Here is a 26,619-nt window from a genome sequence, read left to right on the forward strand (position 1 = left end):
TCCTCTCCTCCTCCCCATCCCCCCTTCCCTACCTCCCTCCCCTCCCCACAGCACCTGTATATATGTTTGTACAGATTTATTACTCTATTTATTTTACTTGTACATATTTACTATTCTATTTATTTTGTTAATGATGTGCATTTAGCTTTAATTCTATTTGTTCTGATGACTTGACACCTGTCCACATGTTTTGTTTTGTTATCTGTCTCCCCCTTCTAGACTGTGAGCCCGTTGCTGGGTAGGGACTGTCTCTATATGTTGCCAACTTGTACTTCCCAAGCGCTTAGTACAGCGCTCTGCACACAGTAAGTGCTCATTCATTCATTCATTCAATCATATTTATTGAGCGCTTACTGTGTGCAGAGCACTGTACTAAGCGCTTGGGAAGTCCAAGTCGGCAACATCTAGAGACGGTCCCTACCCAACAACGGGCTCACAGTCTAGAAGGGGGAGACAGACAACAAAACAAAACATGTGGACAGGTGTCAAGTCGTCAGAATAAATAGAAGTAAAGCTGGATGCACATCATTAACAAAATAAATAGAATAGTAAATATGTACAAGTAAAATAAATAGAATAATAAATCCGTACAAACATATATACAGGTGCTGTGGGGAGGGGAAGGAGGTAGGGCTGGGGGGATTCATTCATTCATTCATTCAATCATATTTATTGAGCGCTCACTGTGTGCAGAGCACTGTACCAAGCGCTTGGGAAGTCCAAGTCGGCAACATCTAGAGACGGTCCGTACCCAACAATGGGCTCACAGTCTAGAAGGGGGAATGAATGAATGAAGGGTGGGATAGGGACTCTCCCTATCCGATTACCAATTACCTGTCCCAATCCGATTACCTGTCCCAGTGCAGCTTAGTCGGTGCTTGGCAGATAGTAAGTGCTTTAAAAATAAATACAATCATTATTATTACCTCTTTCATGCCCTTTCCACCTTCTTCCCCTAACCCATGCTGTTCCCCCAGCCTCATATTCCCTCCTTCCACAAATCCAGCTGGCCACAACACTCCCGACATTCAATGACCGCTTCAAATTCCCACCTCCTCCAACAAGCCTTTCCCCATTAGCTTCCAGCACTCTAACGCTCAAACACTTGTAAACTTATATGTAATCCCATCCGAAGCACTTATGCATATATTCTATTCAAATATACATTCGCCTACTTCGTGTGATGACTCGGTAAATATTTTCATGATTGTCTTTCCCAGTGGAGTGTAAGTTCCATCTGGGTAGGGAATTAATCAATGTGTGCCATTGCACTGTACTAAGTCCACCTGACACTTGTCTATTTTGAACTTCCCAAGCACTTAAAACAATGCATTTCACCCCATGGATGCTCCATAAATACCCTTTCTACTACTACTTTGTTATATCTTGGGTCTTCCTCCCATTTCCTCTATTTGTAAATGATGTATGTCTGCCGGTTTTCCTTGTTAGGTTGTATGGCCCGGAAGAGGAATGGTGTCTTTTGCTTCTGGTGCCCTTCCAGGTACAGACACAGTGCTCGGCAAACAGCTGGTGCTCAATAAAAATCACTGATTGATTGACTGACTGTTTGATCCAGGGCCAGGCTGCTGGCACCACCACCACTTCTTTCCACTGGCAGTAGCAACAGCAGTGAAGGTGAACCTCAACCACCCTTCTTCCTCTTCTCACTCTGACCTCTCCTTATCTTTCTCTTCTCCCCTTTACAGGTAATAGTACTTATTTAGAGCCTGTTGTGTCCAAAGTCTTCCCTTTTAAACTCTCTTTCTCCCATCCTCTTGCTACCTCCCCTCATTTCTGAACCTGCCTCCCGGAGGCCGTACCCCAACCCATCTATGATGACCGGAAATCTTATCACCTTCTTCCTCCTCCCACCCTTCCCTTTGATTTAGAAAAGATGCTTATGATCGAGTTTGGTGAAATCGTACCCATTCTGCTTTCTACTTGGAGTTCCGTAATTGTTTCCTGAAATAGTTTCCATTCTCTCTTCTGCTCCTGGGACAAGACCCATGCAGCTGTCAAGACCACGCTGATGGTTTCTGCTCCTGGCCCAGTGGCCTCGAAGATTATGGATATTTTTCCAGAAGCAGCCTCTCGGATGGAGAAGAGACTCAGAAGGCCTTAGCAGCAACCATTCCAAGAGAAGACAGACACACAGAATGCTGAGACATCTGTTGCTGCAGCTCTAATCTGGTTTCCATCTGCCAGCCATGAATAACTTAGTCCAAACAAGTGATCCACTATTACTTCACGATCTACATTCTTTTTCCATTTTGTGAGGAAATAGTGATGGGAAAAGAGATGGGGGAGGGTGGGGAAGCAGTAAACTCAGGGCTAGACACTTGCTGTGAACATACTGGCCTCCAGAACGTCTTCAGTGTCAGGCAAAAATAAATCACCATAAAGGGAATTCAGTCCAGTCCTTAGTATATCAGGTCTGGGCTTACCCCCTCTGGGAGAGAACCTGAAGTTCTGTTATTTTAAACAAAACTCAAGGACCACATGGAAAGGAGGCTTTGAACTGACAGAAAATGTTAGTTTTGAGGCCAGTATAATTGGACAGGACAAAGAAACTCCTCCCCATTGGAATTTTTTAGATTTTTGTTGTGCCTGATTTTCTTAGACTGTTATTTTCGGTTCATTTTTTCCTTAAAATGTTTCCATATTTTTATAGCTATACCTCCAAGCTGGAGCTCACTTGGGGGATCTTGACCCCTCCACAGTAGTTTGCTTTTCACTGTGGGAGAATCTCATGGGCTTGCCACTGTTGGGGCACTTAGTTTTTAGAGTGCTGGAGTTTAGGCAGGAGAGGCCAGTGTACCTAAAGTTCAGTTGTGTCTAGTGACCTACATGTAGGACACAGAAATTGGATAGTTTTGTTAAAGGATAAGATTCCCAGCAGCTCAAGGTGGGGGTGGGAACAAAGAGTCGAGGACCAAAGGAGGTGGAGAATAGAGAGGAAGAGAGGGAGAGATGGTGGAGATGGAAGAAGGGACAGAGGGGAAAAAGTCAGGAGGGGAGAAAGTAGGGAGGGACGGTGGATAACCAAGGGAAAGGGGGGAGGATGACTCACTAAGCTATCCCTCTCTTCAGCTTCGCTGCCAACATCCACCCTGCCCCTGAAAAAACTGGACCTTCCTAGGCCCAAATGACCAGAAATGGCTCAGAAAGCCAAGTTCTTCAGGGGCTAGACAGCCGCCGCCACTACCTGTGCCAGGAGCAGTGACGGTAGCAGTGACCCCAGCATCTCAGCCCCATCAGAATGGCTCTTCCTGGCCATGCCTGGGAGTTTCCAGTGTGGCCAGATGATGCCTTTCTGACTGTACTGGAAACTCCCAGGAAGGACCAGAATAAGGGCCAGTTCAGCTACCACCACTGTGGATCAAAGGCATCATGGGCTGTAGCTATTCCCTAGGTTGAGAAGAAAGAGCAGGAGAAGGAGGAGGAAAAGGAGGAAGAGGAAGTGGAGGACAAGGAGGAGGAGGAAGAGGAGGAGAAGAAGGAAGAGGAGAAGAAAGTTGGGCAGCCTTCCTTCACTGTAGAACACTATGGTTATCAGATTCCTTACCAATGCCCCAAGGAAATGGAATCCCAATAGGTCCCATTTTAGGCCATTGTTAGGGACAGGAAGGAACCTCCAAAAGCAGGAGCCCATTTGCCTTAAATTTAACCAATACTTCTTTTTTATGGTATTTGTTGAGCGCTATGTGCCAAGCCCTGTACAAAGCGCTGGGGTAGATACAAGTTAATCACGTTGAACACAATCCGTGTTCCACCTGGTGCTCAGAGTCTTGATCCCCATTTTGCAGATAAGGGAACTGAGGCCCAGAGAAGTTAAGTGACTTGCCCAAGGTCACACAACAGGCAAGTTGATGGAGCTGGGTTTAGAACTCCTTTTTGACTTCCAGGCACGGGTTGTATCCGCTAGACCACCGCTTCAACTTTGAGTTGAAGCTACAATTAAGAATAAGGATTGAATACCTACTATGGGCAGAGCATTGTACTAACTGCTTGGGAGAAGACGAAAGACAACTCATAAGACAGATGGCTGCCTGCACGGCACTGCCGCATCCCTCTAATGCTCTCATCTGGGAAGCACAGATCCTGTGTCATGTGGACTCTCAGGTGCTGGGGTTAAGTGTGTGTGTGTGTGTGTGTGTGTGTGTGTGTGTGTGTGTGTGTGTGTGTGGAGAGAGAGTGTGTGTGTGTGTGTGTGTGTGTGTGTATAGCACAGAGGGGAAGAGTGTCTGATGTTCTCTCTCTGCAGCTGACACTATGGAGAAGATAGTGACCTTTCCAAATGTTGGAGCTCTGGAAAGGCTGTGACATTTGCCCTAAGGATAATCCTTATCTGGGGTGTTGAAGGGCCCGATAATAATAATAATAATTATGGTACTTGTTAAGCGCTTACTAGGTGCCAAGCACTATTCTAAGCACTGCAGTAGATACAAGGTAATCAAGTTGTCCCACATGGGGCTCACAGTCTTAATCTCCATTTTACACATGAGGTAACTGAGGCACAGAGAAGTGAAGTGGCTTGCCCAAGGTCACACAGCAGACAAGAGGTGGAGCCGGGATTAGAACCCACGTCCTCTGGCTCCCAAGCCTGTGCTCTTTCCGGTAAGCCATGCTGCTTCTCTAATTCCACATGCCAATTATTTAAAGATGAAAATAAGAATACTAAACTAAATACATGTGAGATTCACTAATGTAATGCCCAAGGATAGCCCCACCCAGCTATTGCAGTTTTTGTTTAATCTACCCTGTCATTATTTCCCTGGACATCTGCCTCATCTGTCCCTTCCTCTGTCTCTTTAGATTTTAAGTCCTCTGTGGGTCAGGAACTGTGTCTGAATCAACGTCCTTATACTTTTCCTATTCATTCATTCAATCGTATTTATTAAGTACTTACTGTGTGCAGATCATTGTACTAAGAGCTTGGGCAAGTACAATACAACAATGAACAGTGACGTTCCCTGCCCACAACAAATTCACAGTCTAGAGGAAGGGAGACAGACATCAATGCAAATAAATAAAATTACAGATATAAATATAAGTGCTGTGGGGCTGGAAGGTGGATGAAAAGCGAAAGGAGCAAGTCAGAGTAATGCAGAAGGGAGTGGGAGATGAGGAAAAGTGGGGCTTAGAAGCTCTCTTGGAGGAGATGTGCCTTCAATAAGGCTTTGAAGGCGGGGAGAATAATTGCCTGTCAGATTTGAGTGCTTAAATCTTGTGTGCTTCGAACAGTATTTTGCACACCATAGGCATTTTAAGAAATGCTACTACTACTACAATTACAATTGGTTTTCTTTCTTCCTAGATATCACAACTTTAAATAATGGTGCTCTCTCTCTTTTCAGCATGGGCAGAAATAAACCAAGGCCTCCCAAAAGACTCTAACCTTAACACTCTCAAAGTTAGCCTATGGCCCAATCTCCTTGCCTGCAGCTGGCTTCAATTAACTTCAAGTTGTTTTCCCTGAACATTCAAAAGTTTATTTAATACTCACTGAGTCCAATGAACTGTACGAAACACTTGGGAAGAACAAAAGAAGCCCAAGAGAGGTTCCCTGTCCACAAAAAGCTATCACTCTAATGAGGACCCCCACAAGCTTTGTGACAAATGTCTGCTTTTTTAAGACCTCTGCTCTTATTTATTTATTTATTTTACTTGTACATATCTATTCTATTTATTTTATTTTGTTAGTATGTTTGGTTTTGTTCTCTGTCTCCCCCTTTTAGACTGTGAGCCCTCTGTTGGGAAGGGACTGTCTCTATATGTTGCCAACTTGTACTTCCCAAGCGCTTAGTACAGTGCTCTGCACACAGTAAGCGCTCAATAAATACGATTGATTGATTGATTCTTAGTGTAAACATCATGGACTGTCACCCCAGTGCACCACTTACTGCTTGTGATGTGACCATGATTTCTTGGAGCTCTTGCCCTCCCTCTAGTAATCAAGAGAGATCCTAACTAGAATAAAGTAAATATTCCTCTCCCTGGGTAGAGCTCTGCCTCGAAGCAGCAGCATGGCATAACGAATAGAGCACAGGCCTAGGAGTCAGAAGGTTATGGGTTCTAATCCAGACTTCACCTCTTGTCTGCTGTGTGACCTTGAGCAAGTCACTTCACTTCCCTGTGCCTCAGTTACTTCACCCATAAAATGGGGATTGAGATTGTGAGCCCCATGTTGGGCAGGGACTGGGTCCAATCCGGTTTGCTTGTAACCACTCCAGCACTTAGTACAGTGCCTGGTGCATAGTAAGCACTTAACAAATACCATAATTATTATTATTATTAGAGATTGGGGGTGGGAAAGGAATGTAGAACTAGTGATAACTGAGGCCTCTTCGAGTTATATCATTCTACTGTCTAATAAATCTAGTCCGTAGACAAGTAAAATTAAATTCCATGTGCCAATTATTTGCAGATGAAAATAAGAATGCTAAACTAAATACATGTGAGAATCGCTAATCTACAACGGATTTCCAAAATTTTACAATGCATTCTAAGAAAACACCATGCATTCTGTTTAGAGATTGATCAAAAGCCTAAACCATATCAATTAAATCATTCCACTCAAGTTTCAATATCTCCCCCATGCAAAATATTCCTACACTCCTTGATTATCGTAGAACTAAAACTTCTAGAACCACGATTGTGTCTTCCAAACATTCTACATGGCTTCTAGATCATTGTAACTTCTCAGCAAACTCACAAAACAACTTGCAGCCTTCTCTGAAGCTGTGCAGAAAGATGAAATGGTTCACTGGCCCGAGCACAGGGTTTAATTCTATGAGGAGAGACAAATTTGATTCACTAACCAAACTTGAATTAAACCTGAAGCTGGGAGGGGCATTTGCTTGATAACCAGATGATATATGCTGGCACCTTCACCTGGGAAAGCGAGGAAGCAATTTAATCGATAAATAACTTGTATTTATTGAGCGCTTACTATGCACAGAACCCTGTACTAAGCACTTGGGAGAATACAATATAACAACAGAACAGACACACTCCCTGCCCACGACCAGCTTACAATATAGAGGGGAAGAAAGAGTGTGTTAAAGCCGATGGTATGGAGTTTCTGTTTGAAGGGGAGGTGGATGGGCAACTATTGGAGGTTCTTGAGAAGTGGGGAAATATGGACTGAACGTTTTTGAAGGAAAACCATATGGGCAGCAGAGTGAAGTATGGACTGGAGTCAGGATAGACAGGAGGCAAGGGGACTGATATAGTAATCAAGGCAGGATAGTTTAAGTGCTTGGATTTCTGTGGTAGCAGTTTGGAAAGAAAGGAAAGGGCAGATTTTAGTGATGTTGTGAAGGTGAAACCAACAGGATTTAGTTGATGGACTGAATATGTGAGTTGAATAAGAGAGAGAAGAGTCAAGAATAACACCTAGTTTATGAGCTTGTGAGATGAGGAGGATGGTTGTGCTGTCTGCAGTGATGGGAAAGTGGGAGGAAGAACAAGGTTTGGGTGAAAAGATAAGGAGTTCTGTTTTGGTCATATTAAGTTTGAGGTGACGGCAGGACACCCACATAGAGAGCCTACGGGTGCGTGTCAGCCTGGCCGATTTCATTTTCCAGACGAAGAACATGATGTCCCACCTCTCAAAAAAGTGAGTTGCAAGGGCAGGTCCAGTTTTAGGTGCAGGTCTGGCCAGCCCAGGGGTGGAACGGGGCAAGGGAGATATAGCAAATGGAATTTTCAAAGAGTTACGACAGGCAAGGTGTGTAGGGATGGAGGATGTGGGAAACAGGTCGGGTGGGCCTCACATATTCCAATGGCAGCGTGAACTGTGTACGTCAGGGTGTTAGGTTCTGTCTATCTTGCTTTGTCCGGAAATGAAATTCACCACGCTGTCCTGGGACCAAGTCTACATCTTCAGATCAAAATTCTGATGCCCGGCGTTGGTCTCCACCTTCCTTCCGAAAAGAAACACTGACATGGATGGTATACTTGTAAAGATTAACAAAGAGAGAGATTTTCAGGTTAGCCTCAGAAAAAAAAAAAATAGCCACAAGAAACAAATAGAACAGCCCAGTCAGAGGGAATGACTTGTTGGAGGTGTTCAGTTCACTATTATTAACGGCACAATTTTTCCAAGCAGCTGATGGGTGAAAAGCGGAGGAGGGAGGGAGAACTATTGGAGAAGGAAGAAAGACAAAGAAACAAGGAAGTGCTTTTGCTGTGGCAGGCTGAGACTTCAGATTCCCAATGCTCCAGTGAGCATCCTCAGCACGGTGACAGATCTGTAGTACTTGGCTCTCTGTGCCAAGAACTCGGGGGCAGATTCTACTCTCTTCTGCACTTGTTCTCCAGTTGTCTGGAATTTCTTTTGACTTTCTCTCTGACATCCTGGCGTCTAGACTGCCGTTGCTCAGCAAAGCAGCTTGTTCTGAAAAATGGCAGCAGTAATGGAGCAGAGACACCAGACACTTCCTCCGTTGTCTGCTGACTCATCTTTCTCCAGTAAACTGCTTCGGCTGCTCTGTTGATTCTGGATCTTGGCCACGAGGCCTGAGATTGCATTAGAGGTATCAGAGGTATCAGAGCACGGGATAGTCCTGACTGCATTTAAGGTAAAGTCTTTCTAGAATGTGACTCAGCTGAAAGTGACGACGAATTTTACTGGGAATACTTTGCTTAAGGAGGTCATTTGTCTGGTCTTCATCTGGTTGGTTCTTCGCCTGGTATGGACAAAGGCAGCACATAACTTTTTGCCTGCTAATTTTATTTTTGTCATCCCACTACCCTCTCCAGTTCACCACGGTTCTTGCCGCCGAGTTCCATGACTCAGAAACAATGTTTGGGAAAACAGGGACCTGTGAGGGAAAAGCCTGGGCTACAGAGCAAAGGGGGAGAGGAAGGAGAAGAGGGGAGGTGTGAGCATCTATGTGCTTATGATCTACAATGTGCCACTGGTGATTGCCCTAACATGATTTTTCAAGAGCCCATCCCAGCAGCTCTGAAAAATCACCTTTCATAGAAAAGCAATCCATGAGAACTGCAAATTCTGAAATATGGACCCTAAGACTGCTGAATGTGCTCTGGAGATTGCAGTGTAACTTGATTTGGAGTATGTTGGCCAAAGAGAAAAAAAAAAACTACTAGAAATGTCACCTTTTCTCCCCACAGCACATAGATGTTTATCCTCCAGTTACATAGATTTCAGCTTTACTATTGACATTATTGGGATCCTCTTCTAAAAATGATCGTTTTTTAAAATTGGGATTCTTTAATGAAGAATTTCAAAAATTCTCAACTTTCGTAAATATCCATTTTTATCAGTAGGTCAACAGCGTGGCTAGAGAAGCAGCATGGCTCAGTGGAAAGAGCACGGGCTTGGGAGTCAGAGGTCATGGGTTCGAATTCTTGCTCCGCCACTTGTCAGCTGTGTGACCATGGGCAAGCCACTTAACTTATCTGGACCTCAGTTCCCTCATCTGTAAAATGGAGATTAAGACTGTGAGCCCCACATGGGACAATCTGATTACCTCATCCCCTAAGCGCTTAGAACAGTTCTTTGCACATAGTGAGCACTTAACAAATACCATTATTATTATTATTAAATATACAAATATACATAAATATAGCATAGTACATAGTGAGCACTTAACAAATACCATTATTATTATTATTAAATATACAAATATACATAAATATAGCATAGCACATAGTGAGCACTTAACAAATACCATTATTATTATTATTAAAAATATAAATATACATAAATATATACTCTGTGTGTGTGTGTGTGTGTGTGTGTGTGTGTGTGTGTGTTTTCAGGGAAATGTGTGGAAATCTTAAAAATTTACAGGGAATTTTTGTGGAACTAGAAATAATCTCTGCATTTCCAAAATGAAAACATTTTTGGAAAATGGAGAAAAGTCAGCAAATGTCCTTTCAAATGATCATGGATTTTATCTGTATTGTTCTGAAAAACAGAATTTTCATGGAGTTTGACACCGTGTTTTTCTGTTCAACTGTCTCAATTTGCGACTGAACCAGTTTCTGAAGACTGGAGTGGGCTACAGTACATATCCATGTACAATACCAAAATTCACAGAACAATAAAAATTCTACAACACAAAACTTGATGCCCAAAGATCAGTGAAGAGCAGAAGTGGGTGAATGATAAACAATATTATATTAGTATTATTATTAATAATAATTATATCATTTGTTATTTTCAAATTGCTTCCTATGTGCCAAGTACTGTACTAAGTGCTGGGGTTGATACAGGTTAATCAGGCCAGACCCAATCTCTGTCTTACATGGGCTTATAGTCTGCGGAGGTATTGCACCCCCTTTTTACAGATGAGGAAATTGAGAAACAGAGAAGTTAAGTGACATGCCCAAGGTCACACAGCAGATAAGTGACTGAGTGAGGATACGAATCCAGATACTCTGACTTCCCAGGCCCATGTTCCTTCCATTAGTCCATACTACTTCAGCATGGGTGAAGAAGAGAAAGACCCATGATGGCTGTGAGAGGAAGGCTCAGAGAAGCAGCATAGTCTAGTGGATAGAGCACGGGCCTGGGAATCACAAGGATTCTAATCCTGGCTCTGCCACTCGTTTGCTGGGGGACCTTGGGCAAGTCACTTAACCTCTCTGTGCCTAAGTTATCTCATCTGTAAAACAGGGATTAAGGCTGTAAATCCCATGTGGGACAGGGACTGTGTCTTACCTGATTATCTTACATCTACCCCAGCACTTAAAACAATGACTGGCACATAGTAAGCGCTTAACAAATACCAGGAAAAGAAAAAGCCTGTAAAATAAGGAATGAAGAGCTGCAAGAAAAATCAGAAACGAAGTACCAGAGGCTTACAATGGCCCTTCCTCCTTCGCTCCAACCTTCTATTTTCTGGCCTTCCACATTTCCTGTTTTCTAAATCTGGAATCAATTTATCTCAAGGGATTTACCTCCTCCCCAACTCTCACATCCGTGGAAATACCCACTGAGTTGTTTCAAAATCTTTTCTGTGACACCTTTCAATGGAGGAAGCACAGTAAAAAAAACTGGGTTTCTCCTAGTTTTTGGGTGAGACCTCAATCTGTGTATGGGAGGAATGCCTGGCGTGGAGATTGCACTAAACCACAGCTGTTAAAAGCACTTAGCAAATGCCAGAACTGTAACAGATCCTTTATAAACGACAGATACAGTGACAGGACCCTGCGGGACCTTAAATGGCTGAGTAATAGTTAAGGTCAACACCTGTCAAGAATCAACACAGACGGCCTGGAAATTGTAGAGTTTATCTCACCCAGCAACCACCGCTTCTGCTGCCATTTCTGCCCCATTCTGGCAATAGAAGACGGCACCCATGAAGCCACCTCTTGGAGCTGGCGACAGGTTACACTCTTCATCATCATCATCAATCGTATTTATTGAGCGCTTACTATGCGCATAGCACTGTACTAAGCACTTGGGAAGTACAAATTGGCAACACACAGAGACAGTCCCTACCCAACAGTGGTCTCACAGTCTAAAAGGGGGAGACAGAGAACAAAACCAAACGTACTAACAAAATAACAACTCTCTAACAACTAACAACTCTCCAACTCTCACTTCCATCACAACTACAAGTAGAGGGCTATAATAACAAATAATTGTGGCATATATCAATCACCACTAATAATAACAATAATAATGGCATTTACTAAGCACTTACTAGGTGCAAAGCACTGTTCTAAACGCTGGGGAGGTTACAAAGTGATCAGGTTGTCCCTCGGGGGGGCTCACAGTCTTAATCCCCATTTTACAGATGAGGTAACTGAGGCACAGAGATGTTCAGTGACTTGCCCAAAGTCACACAGCTGACATTTGGCCGAGCCGGGGTTTGAACCCAAGACCTCTGACTCCAAAGCCCGGGCTTTTTCCACTGAGCCATGCTGCCTCACTAGGCCACACTGCCTCTCTGTACCCAGGATCTTCCCTCTCCCTCAGAGTTGCTGCCCGAAAACTTGTCCGACAGCTAAGAAGACAGATATACTCAAGTTTCACATTCTAGCATCTATATTCTTCAGCCCTCAGTAGGGGTGGGAGTTCGTGTTGCACATTCAGTTGTGCGGCAGACTGGCTGACCTCAAGAGAGAGGTTTCTTTCACAAGTCTGAACAGGTCACACCATTCCTGCCCCTGCTGGCTTGCTTCCAATCAGTGCTATGAAGAGAGGAAGAAACTCCAGAGGTCCTGGAGAGCCGATTTCCCAGTCCTCTGCCTCGGTGACACACATGGACATTTGTTGACACACTCGCAAAATGTCAACAACTTTTCACCTCAATACAAGGCCGCACTATTGTGTTAGCACTTTGGAGTCTGATTTCCAGCTGGAGGTCAGCACTACGTGTATCAGGGAGAAGCGGGGAAGGGTACCACTTTGCCGCTTCACCACCGGAATCTCAACGGGTCCCAGGGACTTTCGCAGTTCCTCTTTCCTCCCAACTCCTCGTTTCCCAGAAATACGGCAACAGGCCTGTCCAGGATCAATGCTGTTGGGAGAACCTGGACCTCAGGACAGGCCTTTCAATGCTACCACAATCCCTAGGCGGGCAGCCACACATGGACCAGTGGGTTCTCCCCTGTGGTTCCCAGTGGTTTACTGTGTTGTGCGGTTTCCTCTCCTTCCTGTGGTTCATACTGCTTCTGCCCAAGTCTGGCCTTGGCTGCTTCTCTCAGTCTGGTCCTTTTTCAGCAAACACCCACTCTGTAAACTCATGCTATTTCCTCCGCCCGGCAACAGACACACTCTGCTTTATTCCGCGTTCCCTTGGCCTCTTGGACTTTGTTTACTCCTTTGCTCTGCTTGACATGTGATGGAGAGAATATGGAGACTGGGATTCAGGAGGCCCAGATTCTAATCCAGCCCTTCCCCTAGCCTGCTATGTGACTTTGGACAAGTTATTTAATCTGCCCAACTGTGTCTCAGTTTCCTTGTCTGTAAAATGGAATATTAATAATAATTATTAATAAGAATAATAACAACTGCGGTATTTGCTAAGCGCTTACAACATGCCAGGCAAGTGCTGGGGTGGATACAAGCAAATCAGCTAGGACACATTCCCTGTGCCAAATGGGACTCATAGTCTCCAACCCCATTTTACAGATAAGGTAACTGAGGCAGAGAAGTGAAGTGACTTGCTCAAGGTCACAGAACAGATAAGTGGCAGAGACAGGATTAGAACCCATAACATCCTGACTCTCAGGCCTGTGCTCTATCCACTAGGCAATGCTACTTCTTTCCCTTTCCCACCCACCTTTTAGGTTCCCCCGCTCTGTTATGTACTATGTGAGCACATAGTTCAGAGAGAGAGAAGAGTAAATCAGAGACATGACTGAATAAAGAGGATTTAAAAATCCCAATAAATAAGATAAATGCGTGAGTCCTGAGGAGCTGGGAGGGTGGCATGAACGTGAAGGTTAGGTATTCATCAGGGAACAGCTCTTACGTGGGTAGCACTTCAAAGCCCTACTAAAATCATATCTCCTCCAAGAAGCTTTCCCTGACAAACCTCGCATTTCCCTACTCTATTCACCCTCTCTTCTATGTCACCCACGGATGCAAGTCTGTACCCTTTAAGCACTCTGATACTCACCCCACCCCCAGCCCCACAAATTTAAGTATATATCTTTGTAATCTGCTGCTTCTCCTAACTGTAATGTATTTTAATGTCTGTCTTCCTTCCTAGATTGTAAATTCCTTGAGGGCCACTAGTGTGGCCTAGTGGAAAAACATGGGCCTGGGAATAAGAGGACCTGGGTTCTAAACCCAGCTCTACCAGTTGCCTGCAGTGTGACCTTGGGGAAGTCATTTAACTTCTCTACCTCATTTTCCTGATTTGTAAAATGGGGGTTCGATGACTGTTCTCTCTCCTGTTTAGACTGTGAGCCCCGTGTGGGACAGGGACTGTGTCCGAAGCACTTAATAAATACAACGATAACAATAATAATAGTAGTAATAGTAACTCTATTTTACTCTTCCAAATTCTTAGTGCAGTGCTCTGCACAAAGTAAGTGCTCAGTTGATGGATTGATTCTAAGGAGAATCTTTATGATCAGCTTTAAAGCACTTAATCAGCTCTCCCTCCCCTTCCTTACCTCACTAATCGCCTCCTGAAACCCAACCTGTATACTTCACTCTTATAATGACAATCTTTTGTATTTATTGAATGCTTACTGTGTGCAGAGCACTGTACTAAACTCTTGGGAGAGCACAACACAACAACAGACATAATCCCTGACCACAGTGAGTTAATCTACTCAATGCACCTCCAGTTCATCTTTCTCACCCTTCAACTCTTTGTCCGCATCATTCCTCTAGTCTGGAATTCCCTCCCCTTTCATGTCTGCCAGACAAGTCATCTTGAAAGCCCAATAACATCTTGAAAGCCCAATAACATCATATCTCCTCCAAGAGACCGTCCCTGCATAAGCCCTCACTCTGCGTCACCTATGCCCTTGGGCCTGATATCCCTTAAGCATTTTGATTTTCACCCTACCCCACAGCTCTTAAATACATATCCACCTGTAGTTTGTTTCAATATCTGTTTCTCTCTCCAGTCCGTGAGCTCCTGTGGGCAGGGATCATGTCTACCTAGGTTACTGTATTGTAGTCTCCCAAGTGCTTAGTACAGTGCTCTTCACAGGTAACTAGCATTGATCAATTGAGATCTTCAAAGTAGGAAGAAACATGGTGTAAGTGAGAGTTAAAAAATCAATACCTGCAAACCAAACACCCATTTTTCCAAGAAAATCCAAGAAGGATTTCTGGTGTTCACCCTTTTCTCTTGGGTTCATTTAATGATCTTCTTTCTCTTTGAAGAAGAAGCCCACAGTGGGGTGAGGGGGCCAGAAACATGGAAGGGGGAGGGTGGCCTAGACACGGAAAGGCACACGTGAAGGGAACCCAAAGATGGGAGACACTAAGACCAACCTTTGCTGCTGCTCTACTCAGCTCCCAGACACCTTCACTACCTCCAACATGGCTGCTTGATTGGCCAAAGTAAGTGAACTTCAGTAGATCTAATTACCGGCCACTTTTATCATTCCCATTAGTGATGGCCTAGAGGGCAACTGAAAGAGTGAAGCAGAGTGGCCTAGTGGGAAGAGCATAGGCCTCAGAGTCAGAGGACCTGGATTCTAATCCCAGTTCTGCTACTCGACTGCTGTGTGACCTTGGGCAAGTCACTTAATGTCTTTGTGCTTCAGTTCCGTCATTTGTAAAATGAGGATTAAGACTGTGAGTCCCACATGGGGCATGGATTGGGTACAACCAGATTAACTTATCTACCCCAGTGCTTAATACAGTGCCTGGCACATATTAAGTGATTAACAAATACCATAAAAAGAGATGGGGGGGGGCGGTGGAGAGGGAAATGACCACATCATCCTAGGGCCATTACTGCCACCACCCTGCTCTCTCAGAAACAAGGAAGGCCAGAGCAGAGACAAATTGTCCACATGCTCCTCAGAACTCATTCCTTTAATAATAATAATAATGATGGCATTTATTAAGCGCTTACTATGTGCAAAGCACTGTTCTAAGCGCTGGGGGGATACAAGGTCATGAGGTTGTCCCACTGGGGCTCACAGTCTTCATCCCCATTTTACAGATGAGGGAACTGAGGCCCAGAGAAGTGAAGTGACTTGCCCAAAGTTACACAGCTGACAAGTGGCGGAGCCGGGATTTGAACCCATGGCCTCTGACTCCAAAGCCCGGGCTCTTTTCCACTGAGCCACGCTGCTTCTCCTTTCAATTAAATGTTAGCTGGAAGCAGTCTTTGAGCCAATCAGAAGACCACAGGCAAGAAAGCAGGAAGCATGAGCTCCCCATTTTTTTTTTTACAGCATTTGTTACGTGCTTACTATGTGCCAGGTAGTGTACTAAACACTGGGGTAGATAATACACGCTAATCAGGTTGGACATAGTACCAGTCCCACATAGTCTCCATTTTATAGATGAGGGAACAGAGTCACAGAGGAGTGTCCCAGGTCACGCAGCAGACCTTTCATACTTCAAGTGCTTAGTACAGTGGCACAAGTAGGTGCTCAACAAATAAATTATATTATTTGAATGATTCGTAGAGAGCATTTCAAAAGAAAGACTGTCAGAACTTAAGGAATGCTCCTATTGGGTCAGGCTAGTAATCTGTCCAGCCCAGCAATCTGTCTCTGACAAAGGCAACGGAATACTTAGGTGCAATAAGTCATGGCTACCCCCTTTGCCAAAAGGGGAATAGAGAGACATAAAGGGAGAAAAACGACAAATTCTGATCTTCTTGGGTGAAAAAAAAAAACTTTTTGTGAGGTACTACATGTAACAAATGACATTTAACTACAAAGATTTCCTGAAATGAATTGATGGAAAGTCCCTCACAATCCCTTAGGTAGATGTGGATTCTTCTGGCTAATTTTGGGCCGCTAATTGTAATTAACGGAATGCCCAGGGAACTGAAATATTCTAGTGAATTTTAATGTTTAATTTATATTGTTTTCTTTCCATTTAAGGCAGACACACCTCATCTCCAGCTGCAAACTCTAGTGCAGATCCTTCATTATTGCACTCCTTATTTCTGACCACATATATTTATTTCCTTTGTGAAAACTAGATTTTGTTTCTGGCGCTAAGTCGGTTAGCTATATAAGTCCAGTCTGAGTGTCAAGAAACCCCCATAAGTGGGATTCTGAATTGGTCACTTTTGTCTGGGCGATTTCGATTTTCTGAGTCTCAAAGAAGGACAATCTCATTGGCTAAATCTCTCTTAGGGATGTGGGGAAAATGTATGACACACCTGAAAAATGCTTTGAGCTCCTCTCAGCCAAGACATTGTAGCAACAAATTCCTGGCCATCCTTAAATTCCAGCTCCCAATTTCAGTATTATTACTTTTCCTATTATCCACTGCATTAATAATAGTAATAATAATAATGGTATTTGTTAAGCGCTTACTATGTGCCAAGCACAGTTCTAAGCACCGGGGTAGATATAAGGCTATCAGGTTGTCCCATATGGGGCTCACGGTTTTAATCCCCATTTTAAAGATGGGGCAACTGAGGCACAGAGAAGTTAAGTGACTTGCCTAAAGTCACACAACTGACAAGCGGCGGCATCGGGGTTAGAACCCAAGACCTCTGACTCCCAAGCTCATGCTCTTTCCGCTAAGCCATGCTGTTTTGTGAAACTCCAAACAAAACAATTAGAACCAGTTACTGTTCGGTAAACAGATAGGCCTGGCATAGAAAAATAGAAGGTTGGGAACACATCCAAAACACAGTTTGTATTTACTGAGCACATTTAGTCAGTTTTATCAGTTAACTGGGGTGGATGCTTTGGTGAAAACCATCCATCCTGAATATCTTTTCCTTCTCCAAAAAGAAGCCCATTCTCCTCTCCATCCAAAAATTGTGGTGGTAGCCTGAATTTCTTTTTCATAAATGGAGCAGACAGGCATTCCAAAGACTTCCCACAAAGAGTAGAGAGCCTCAGGGAGTAGAGAGTTTACTTGAACATAAATGTTGTTACTAGGTTCTTTTTTCTGTGATTTCCTCTGTTATTATTAGAGCTATTTACCACAATTGCAAGCTGTTCCAATTCTGTAGAAGACCTTTCACGTGCTGTACAAATCAGCACCTCCTACACAATAGCAACCTTCGGTTGTCAAAAAAAAAAATCTTTTTCAGTTTTCCTGATGGATTCTCTCCACTGCTTCTTGAGTACGAAGAAAAACTAGATCCTTTCCTCAAGTTAAACACCAAGATTGAACTAGCTTCTTCATTCATTCATTCACTCGTATTTATTGAGCGCTTACTGTGTGCAGAGCACTGTACTAAGCTCTTGGGAAGTACAAGTTGGCAACATATAGAGATGGTCCCCACCCAACAGCGGGCTCACAGTCTTTTTTCCCTTGGGCAACAGCTCTAAAAGGTACTATGTTCCTCGCAGGCTGTCACCTGCTGAGAATTTCTGTAACTCTATCTGCAAGATAAAAGCATCCAGATGGTCTCAGGCCCTCTCCTGTGGCCTAGCTTTGTGTTCATTCATTCATTCAATCATATCTATTGAGCACTCACTCTGTGCAGAGCACTGTACTAAGCGCTTGGGAAGTACAAGTCGGCAACATATAGAAACGGTCCCTACTCAACAGCGGGCTCACAGTCTAGAAGGGGGAGACAGACAACAAAACATGTAGACAGGTGTCAAAACCATCAGAATAAACAGAATTAGAGCTATATGCACATCATTAATAAAATATAGTAAATATGTACAAGTAAAATAGAGTAATATATCTGTACAAATGTGTGTGTGTGGTATCTGTTAAGCACTTACTATGTGCCAGGCACTGTTCTAAGCACTGGGGTAGATACAAGCTAACCAGGTCCATATCCCTCATGGGGCTCACAGTCTAAATTCCCATTTTACAGGTGACGTAACAGAGGTCCAGAGAAGAAAAGTGACTTGCCCAAGGTCACACAGCAGACGAGTGGCGGAGTCAGGATTAGAACTCAAGTCCTTCTGACTCCCAAGCCAGGCTCTAACCACTAGGCCAGTTATGGATACATTCTACTGCCTCTCACACAGATTCTCTTTTCCTGTCTCTCAAGCAGTCCTGCATATGTTCATTTCCCTCTCTCTTTCCTCTCATACTGGACATCTGACTCCTCAGAAGCATTCACTGGGCTCTGAGAGACTCAAATTTCCTTTTGAATTGTTGACCAGAAGTGCAATTAACTCCTATTACCCCATCTCTTCCTAACCCTGACAACATCGGCCCAAATTCATTTAATTGAAATTACGCATTGCATTTGTCCTTTGCAAATGTAAGCACGTAATATGGGGGAAATACATTTCAATACAGCTGTTCTTCATTTATGGCTTCATTGGAGAATGAATCCTGCCACTTCCTGTAGTGACTGCTCTGCTTACCTCAAAGCCCTATTTTCTGTTTCAAAAAAAATGTAGAACAGCTGTACTGTAGATCTGTCATCTATTCTTTAATTCTTCACATAATTCATTACAAATAAGCAGAACAATCAGATTTTTAGAGGTTGAGCCTTGGACGAAGGAACTGAAAAGAACAGTGTCACTTGGCAGCTTGAACCCCAAGAAAAATCACAGGATCATGTGCCTTAAGTGCAACAGAAATCACAGGAAGCCAGTATCCGTGACTCAACTTTACTGGACGTTTCCTTTTCCTGCCTCCGTGCTGAACCTACACCAAATGCAACTGACCATCAAGCATTTTGCCCAGTTATATTATGAATTATAATATTGGTCATTAAAGGGCAGACATGTTTCAATCACAGCATGGTAAATTTAAACAGTTAGAACCGACGTGTATCGGACAATATGATGAAAGACTAAATCTTAATAACTCTGTGGCTTCAAGGGGACAGACATACTTTTTCTCTTTCAAATTAAGATGCCATGACCAAAATCCTTTAAAAAGTATTTGCACGTGGAAAAGTTGCTCAGGAGAAAGGTTCAACAGAGTGAGGCAGCAAGGCCAAGTGAAAAAAAGCGTGGACACATGAGGCAGAGGACCTGAGTTCTAATCCCAGTTTTGCCGCTTGCCTGCTTGGTGACTTGGGCAAGACACTTAATTGTCTGTGCCTCAGTTCTCAATCAGGGATTAATATCTGTTCTCCCACCTACTTCAGACTGTGAGGAGCCCCATGTAAGGCAGCCACTGTGCTTAACCTCATCGTCTTATATTTACCCCAGTGCATGGCATATAGTAAGCACTTAACAAATACAAGTAATGTTATTATTATTGTTATCATCATTATTATTTATTTATTTTTTATGGTGCTTTTTAAGTGTTTATTATGTGCCAGGCACTGTACTAAGTGTTGGGGTTGAGACAAGCAGCAGGGCGCAGTGGAAAGAACATGGGCTTGGGACTCAGAGGTCATGGATTCTAATCCCGGCTCTGCCATATGTCTGCTGTGTGACCTTGGGCAAGTCACTTAACTTCTCTGAGCCTCCGTTACCTCATCTGCAAAATGGGGATTAAAAATGTGAGCCCCACATGGGACAACCTGATCACCTTCCATCCCCCCCAGCACTTAGAACAGGACTTCGCCTACCTCCTCCAGAAGGCCTTCCCAGACTGAGCCCCCTCCTTCCTCCCCCCCTCCCCCTCCCCAGAGCACCTGTATATATGTATATATGTTTGTACATAATTATTACTCTATTTTATTTATACATATTTATTCTATTGATTTTATTTTGTTAATATGTTTTGTTTTGTTGTCTGTCTCCCCCTTCTAGACTGTGAGCCCACTGTTGGGTAGGGACCATCTCTATATGTTGCCAACTTGTACTTCCCAAGTGCTTGGTACAGTGCTCTGCATACAGTAAGCGCTCAATAAATATGATTGAATGAATGAATAGTAAGTGCTTAACAAATGCCATCATTATTATACAAGTAAATTAGGTTGGATACAGCCCACATAATATTAATAAATAATAATGGCATCTAGTAAGCACTTACTATGTGCCAAGCACTGCTCTAAGCGCTGAGGAGGTTACAAGGTGATCAGGTTGTCCCACAGGGGCTCACAGTCTTAATCCCCATTTTACAGATGAAGGAACTGAGGCACAGAGAAGTTAAGTGACTTGCCCAAAGTCACACAGCTGACAGTTGGCGGAGTTGGGATTTGAACCCATGACCTCTGACTCCAAAGCCCGGGCTCCTTCCGCTGAGCCACGCTGCTTCCATATGGGGCTCACAGTCTTAATCCTCATCTCTCAGATCTTGTAACGTAGGGATGGAGAAGAGAAGTGCCTTGCCCAAGGTCACACAGCAGACAAATGGCAGAGCTGGGATTAGAACCCAGGTCCTTCTGAATCCCAGGTTTTTGCTGTATCCACAGAGCCATACTGCTCCTCTAGGCCACACTGCTTCTAGACAAGAACCAATGACCAACACTCTCTTAAGAAAAGCACACTACTTTCTCTAATCACCTGCAAAATTCCCAAATGAAAATATCCAAAATTAGGGCAGAAGTAAGGAGCATAGAGAGCACTGACACACACCTTCCTTTGAAATGGATTTAGTTTCTCCTTTACCAGCCCGTATTTCAGCTTCCAGTGAGCACCACAAAGGTTATAAGAGCTAGTCATTTAGCTTGGATTCCAGCTTTCTCCATCCTCTGAGAATATTAGTACAGCTTCACAAGAATGGTCAAGAGAGCATCTTGTCTTAAACATCAAGGAAAAAAGAAATATTCAGAGGATTATTTCAAGTTGTTCAAGAATCCTGTATGCCTTAAATAGTGCTCAATAAATACCATTGATTAACAGTGGGAATTGTGGGATTAATTTTTCATATTTCTTTCTCATAATATGGCCTTCATGAATCTGAAAAAAAAAACATACTGGCCCCATTTTCATAGGTTTCCTGCAGAGCTAGGTAAATTGTTATTTTGTTGAAAAATGAAACCTCTTACCTTTGGGATAGATGAAATCTGAAGGCAGTGAGAACTCAGTCCTCTCTTCTATCTACAGCTTGTGTCTATCTGCTTTGTAAGAACTCCTTTAAAAATCACCATTTTACAACTTATTCCATCTTTAATATCCTTCTGAAAACCTACCTTCTCCAAGAAATATTCCAAGATTGTAAATTCTTCAAGGGCACAGATCTGCCTACTATTGAGCTCCCAAACATGTTATCTGTACACAGTAAGTGCTCAATTAACACTGCAAATTGATTGTGTCAAGTATTGCCAGGTCACAACCATCCAATAACTGCCTTTAGCAATTATGTTTATTCAATCATTCATTCATCCATTCATTTAGTCGTATTTATTGAGCTTTTACTATTCATTCAATCGTATTTATCGAGCACTTACTGTGTGAAGAGCACTGTACTAAGCGCTTGGGAAGTACAAGTGTGCAGAGCACTGCATTAAGCCCTTGGGAAGTACAAATCGGCAACATATAGAGGCGGTCCCTACCCAACAACGGGCTCACAGTCTAGAAATTCATTCAATTGTATTCACTGAGTGCTCACTGTGTGCAGAGCACTGTGCTAAGCACTTGGGAAGTTCAATATAGCAATAAAGAGAGACAATCCCTGCCCACAATGGGCTTACAGTCTAGGAGGGGGAGACAGACATCAAAATAAGTGAACAGGTTTACGTATATCCATCAGTCAATGGTATTTATTTATTGGTATTTATCGAGTGCTTACTGAGTGCACAGCACTGTAGTAAGCACTTGGACGAATACAATACAGAAGAGTTGGTGGACACATTCCCTGCCCACCAGGAGCCTATGGTCTAGAGGAGTAGCCCTTATGCCTGATATCAACAAAGATTAATTTAAATGTATTTGTCTATTTATCATTTTATACATTTTCTAACAGGCACAGTGATTTTGTGAATGTCTTGTGTCTCTCAGATGCTCTCTTTAGACTGTAAACTCTTTGAAGGCAAAAACCATGTCTCACTCATTTACCCTCTTCAAGCGCTTAGCATAGTGTTCGGCACTCAAAGCGCATTTAATGCAAATATTTGAAGACAGCACTTACCAGGAAGTACACTATGTTTTCTGTAACCAAGTGACATAATAGTCTGTGCCTTAGGGTGGTTTCATCCCAAATTTCCAAAGACCAAGCCAGTCCTGGGGTACCCAATGTCACCTTGGGAGTGTAGACCCCTGGACAGGGTTAATCCAATCTGATCCCAGGCTGGCCAGGCTAGTGGGTTTGGCATATAATTTGGCACATAACAAGCATGTAACAAATTCCATCACTATCATTATTATTATTATTATTTATTATTAGCTGGGTCAGTTTCAGAACCACTGGAATGTTATCCAACTTTGGTCGTCCAGCCATCTACAGATTGTATGTTGATATTGTGAAGGGAGAAAATTTGGCTCTTTAGTGAAAAGAGTGGCAGATGTTTTTCCGTAATTGAACAGGGTCATCAGGAAACAGCAAAGGATTGGCACAGAACTAAAAGGAATCTACTGCCAATTAGGTTTGGACTACTTCAGGGGACATTCTGACATTTACCTAATGTCTTGTGGGTTTTGCTGCACTTTTTGTATTTTTCTAGAGGGGAGAAATGGGGAGTACCCATAATCTTGTCCTGACTTCCCTATCTAAGAGATGTCACCAATACTCTGACATTTTATCCCTCTCTTTGGATCAGTGGCCTGTTACCTTCAGAATTGGCCTGGCCTAAGGGATGGTATTAGTTCAGTCCTGCCATCCACTCTTAATTAGTTGTGAGCTAATGGAACAAAGGGATAAATGAAATGCAGAAAGTTCCCACATTCTTAATCCAGGTCTTTGTTTCTACCCTTTCTCCTGCCTCCAAAATTTGACCAGAGTTCCCAATGAGGAACAAGACTGCCTGGATTTCCTCTCTTCTTCTTTCCTTTGCCACCTACCAGTAAAAAGGTGAGTGGCTAATGAAATGCTTAAAGTATCGGCATCAGAAGAAATGAGGAGAAATGAAATGTCTGGATCATGTGTTTTGGAAAATAAGCAAGAATTAACACAGTGCTCTGTAGACAGTTGGCCCTCAGCATACCTTGTGATTGTTGTTGTAGCTTTGTTGTACAGAAAAATGTATTTGTCCTTCCTGAAACTGAATCCAGAGTTCTTCAAACTTGGGGATTCTCTGCCAGAGCCATTTCTTTGGCTGCTTTTTCACATTAATTTAAATGAGAGTTTCAGAGAGTGACGCTTGAACAATTAACTGTTTCCCCTGTCCTTGGAGAGATAATTTTTAGACTGGTGGCATCATTTCAGTTCCTCTTCCACCCCTGATGCAACCCAGAGTGATTTCCAGGCTTTCTAGCTGTGTAAGATTTCCTTTGAAGAAAGAAATGAAAGTGGTGATTCAGAAAATTGTGCTTAGCAAATTCAAGGCTTTGACCTCCCCCCGACCTCCAACCCAATTTTTCCCCATAGAGTGGGAAAATGTAAATGTTTTACACAATGGAAAAGTATTAGCTTCATCAGTAAAAATGTACTCAATACAGCATGCTTCTACTGAAGAAAACTCAACTACTCAGAATTAGGCAGGGTCCACCATTTTAGATTATTCACCTATATAACAGGATATCTACATCACTTTATTTCATTTGTTCTAACATCTCTGTAAGAAAGGGATAGGTGAGTATTTTTATTCTCAGTTTACAGAAAATGAAATTTAGAAAGACAGAAATTAATCAATCAATTAATGGCATTTATCGAGCACTTACTGTTGCAGAGAACTTAACTAATTTGCTCAAAGAATACTGTAGACCAAAGGGAAAGACAGGATTAGAACCCATGACTCCTGGCTTCCAGACCCAAACGCCTTGCACTAGACCACACTGACTTTTGGTTTACTAGATCTTCACATATAGCAAATTTATACTAAGCAATTTCAATTTTTTATGGTATTTATTAAGCTCTTACTGTGTTCTAAGCACTGTATTATGTCCTAGGGTAGATACAAGAAAATTGAGCAGACTTTGTCCACATGGAGCTCAAAGTCTTCACCCCCATTTTATGGATGAGGTAACTGAGGCCCAAGATCACCCAACAGATAATTAGCAGAACTGGGATTAGAACCCAGGTCCTTCTGATTCCCAGGCCCGTGCTGTATCCACTAGGCCACACTGCTTCTCACAGTTGATATAATAATACTGATACCATACTCTCCCTTCATTTTGAGAAATATGGGCACTCCCATAACAACACCCACTTTCTACCTGTCCACAGTCTGTCGGTCAGTCAGTCAATCAATTGTATTTAGCGAGGGCTTACAGTGTGCAGAGCATTGTTTTAAGCACATGGGAGAGGAAAATATAACAGACCTATTCCCTGCACACACCGAGCTTACAGTCTAGAGAGAGAGACAGACATTCATACAAATGAATAAAATTACAGTTATTTACATAAGTGCTGCGGGGTTTGGAAGGGGGATGAACAAAGGGAGCAAGTCAGGGCCACACAGACGGGAATGGAAATGAAGGAAATGAGGACTTAGTCCAGGAAGGCCTCTTGGTAGAGATGTGCCTTCATTAAGGCTTTGAACTGGGGGAGAATAATTGTCTGTCAGATATGAAGAGGGAGGGCACTCCAAGCCGGTAGCAGGAGGTGGGCGAGTGGTCGGCAGGGAGGTAGACGAGATTGAGATACAGTGAGAAGATTAGTGTTAGAGGAATGAAATGTCTGGGCTGGGTTGTAGTAAGGGAGTAGCAAGGTGAGGGAGGAGAGGGCAAGGTGATTGACTGCTTTGAAGCCGATGGTAAGGGGTGTCTGCTTGCCTCAGAAGTGGATGGGCAACTAATGGAGGTTCTTGAGGAGTGGGGGAACATGGCTGAATGTTTCTGTAGAAAAATGATCCAGGCAGCAGAAAGAAGTGTGGAATGGAGTGGGGAAAGATAGGAGGCAGGGAGGTCAGCAAAGAGGCTGATAGAGTAATCAAGGCAGGATAGGATAAGTGCTTGGCTTAACATGGCAGCAGTTTGGGTGGCCCCTCTCAGGGTCACACCTGGAGAGTTTCCAGTACTCTACCAGTCTCCACTATGGGAGGAAGAGTCAAGCAGAGGAATACCCATTCCATACCTAGCATGGCCAGTGGCTGGCAAGTTGATGGCAATCTGCTACACATTCACATGTGCTGGGCAGCAGTGGCATGGGGAAGAGTCAAAGGTGGAGACTCTAGTTTACTGCACAGAAGAAGTAAACCACGTCCATAGTTTGACCAAGAAAACACTATGGATCCACTACCAGAACGATTGCAGATGGAGGTGGGGCATTTGGGGAGAGATGTGTCCATGGCGTCGCTATGGGTCAGAGACGACTCGACGGCATAAGACGAGGCAATTTTGGATGGAGAAGAAAAGGAAGAATTTTAGGGATGTTGTAAAGGTCAAACCAACAGGATTTGTGTCTGATGTTATTTCGTACTACCCCAAGTGCTTAATACAGTGATTTGTACACAGTAAGCACTCAATAAATATGATTACTATTTATAATGACATGTGGTTTGAATAAGAGAGAGGAGTCAAGGGTAACGTCAAGGTTACTGGCTTGTGAGACAGGAAAGATGGTGGTGCCATCTACAGTGATGAGAATGTCAGGGAAAAGACAGGGTTTGGTTGGGAAGACAAGGTGTTCTGTTTTAGACATATTAAGTTTGAGGTGATGGGAGGACATCCAAATAGAGATGTCCTGAAGGCAGGTGGAAATGTAAGACTGCAGAGGGAGAGAGATCAGGGCTGGAGATGTAGATTTGGGAATCATCCACATAGAGGTGGTTGTTGAAGCCATGTGAGTGAATATCTGTCTGTTAGAGGAAGTGATAGACTAACAGAGGCAACAGAAAAATCAACCTTTGTGAACACACACATAGAGACACACCAACAGAGAAGCAAACACATGAGAAACATCTACAGTGGTAGACTGGGACACACACCCCAAAACACACATACACATGCCAAAAAGCATAAAAACAGATGTGTCCAAACACATTTTTAATTTATAAATAAACAGTCATTTAAAATAAGAATTATTGGAAATACCATTTTTTGGAAAAAACTGTTAAAACCCTGAAACTTTGAAAACCAAGCCCCCTGATTCTCACTGCCTCAGTCATT

This window comes from Tachyglossus aculeatus, chromosome 2, assembly GCF_015852505.1.
Source record: "Tachyglossus aculeatus isolate mTacAcu1 chromosome 2, mTacAcu1.pri, whole genome shotgun sequence".
NCBI classification, from domain to species: Eukaryota; Metazoa; Chordata; class Mammalia; order Monotremata; family Tachyglossidae; genus Tachyglossus; species Tachyglossus aculeatus.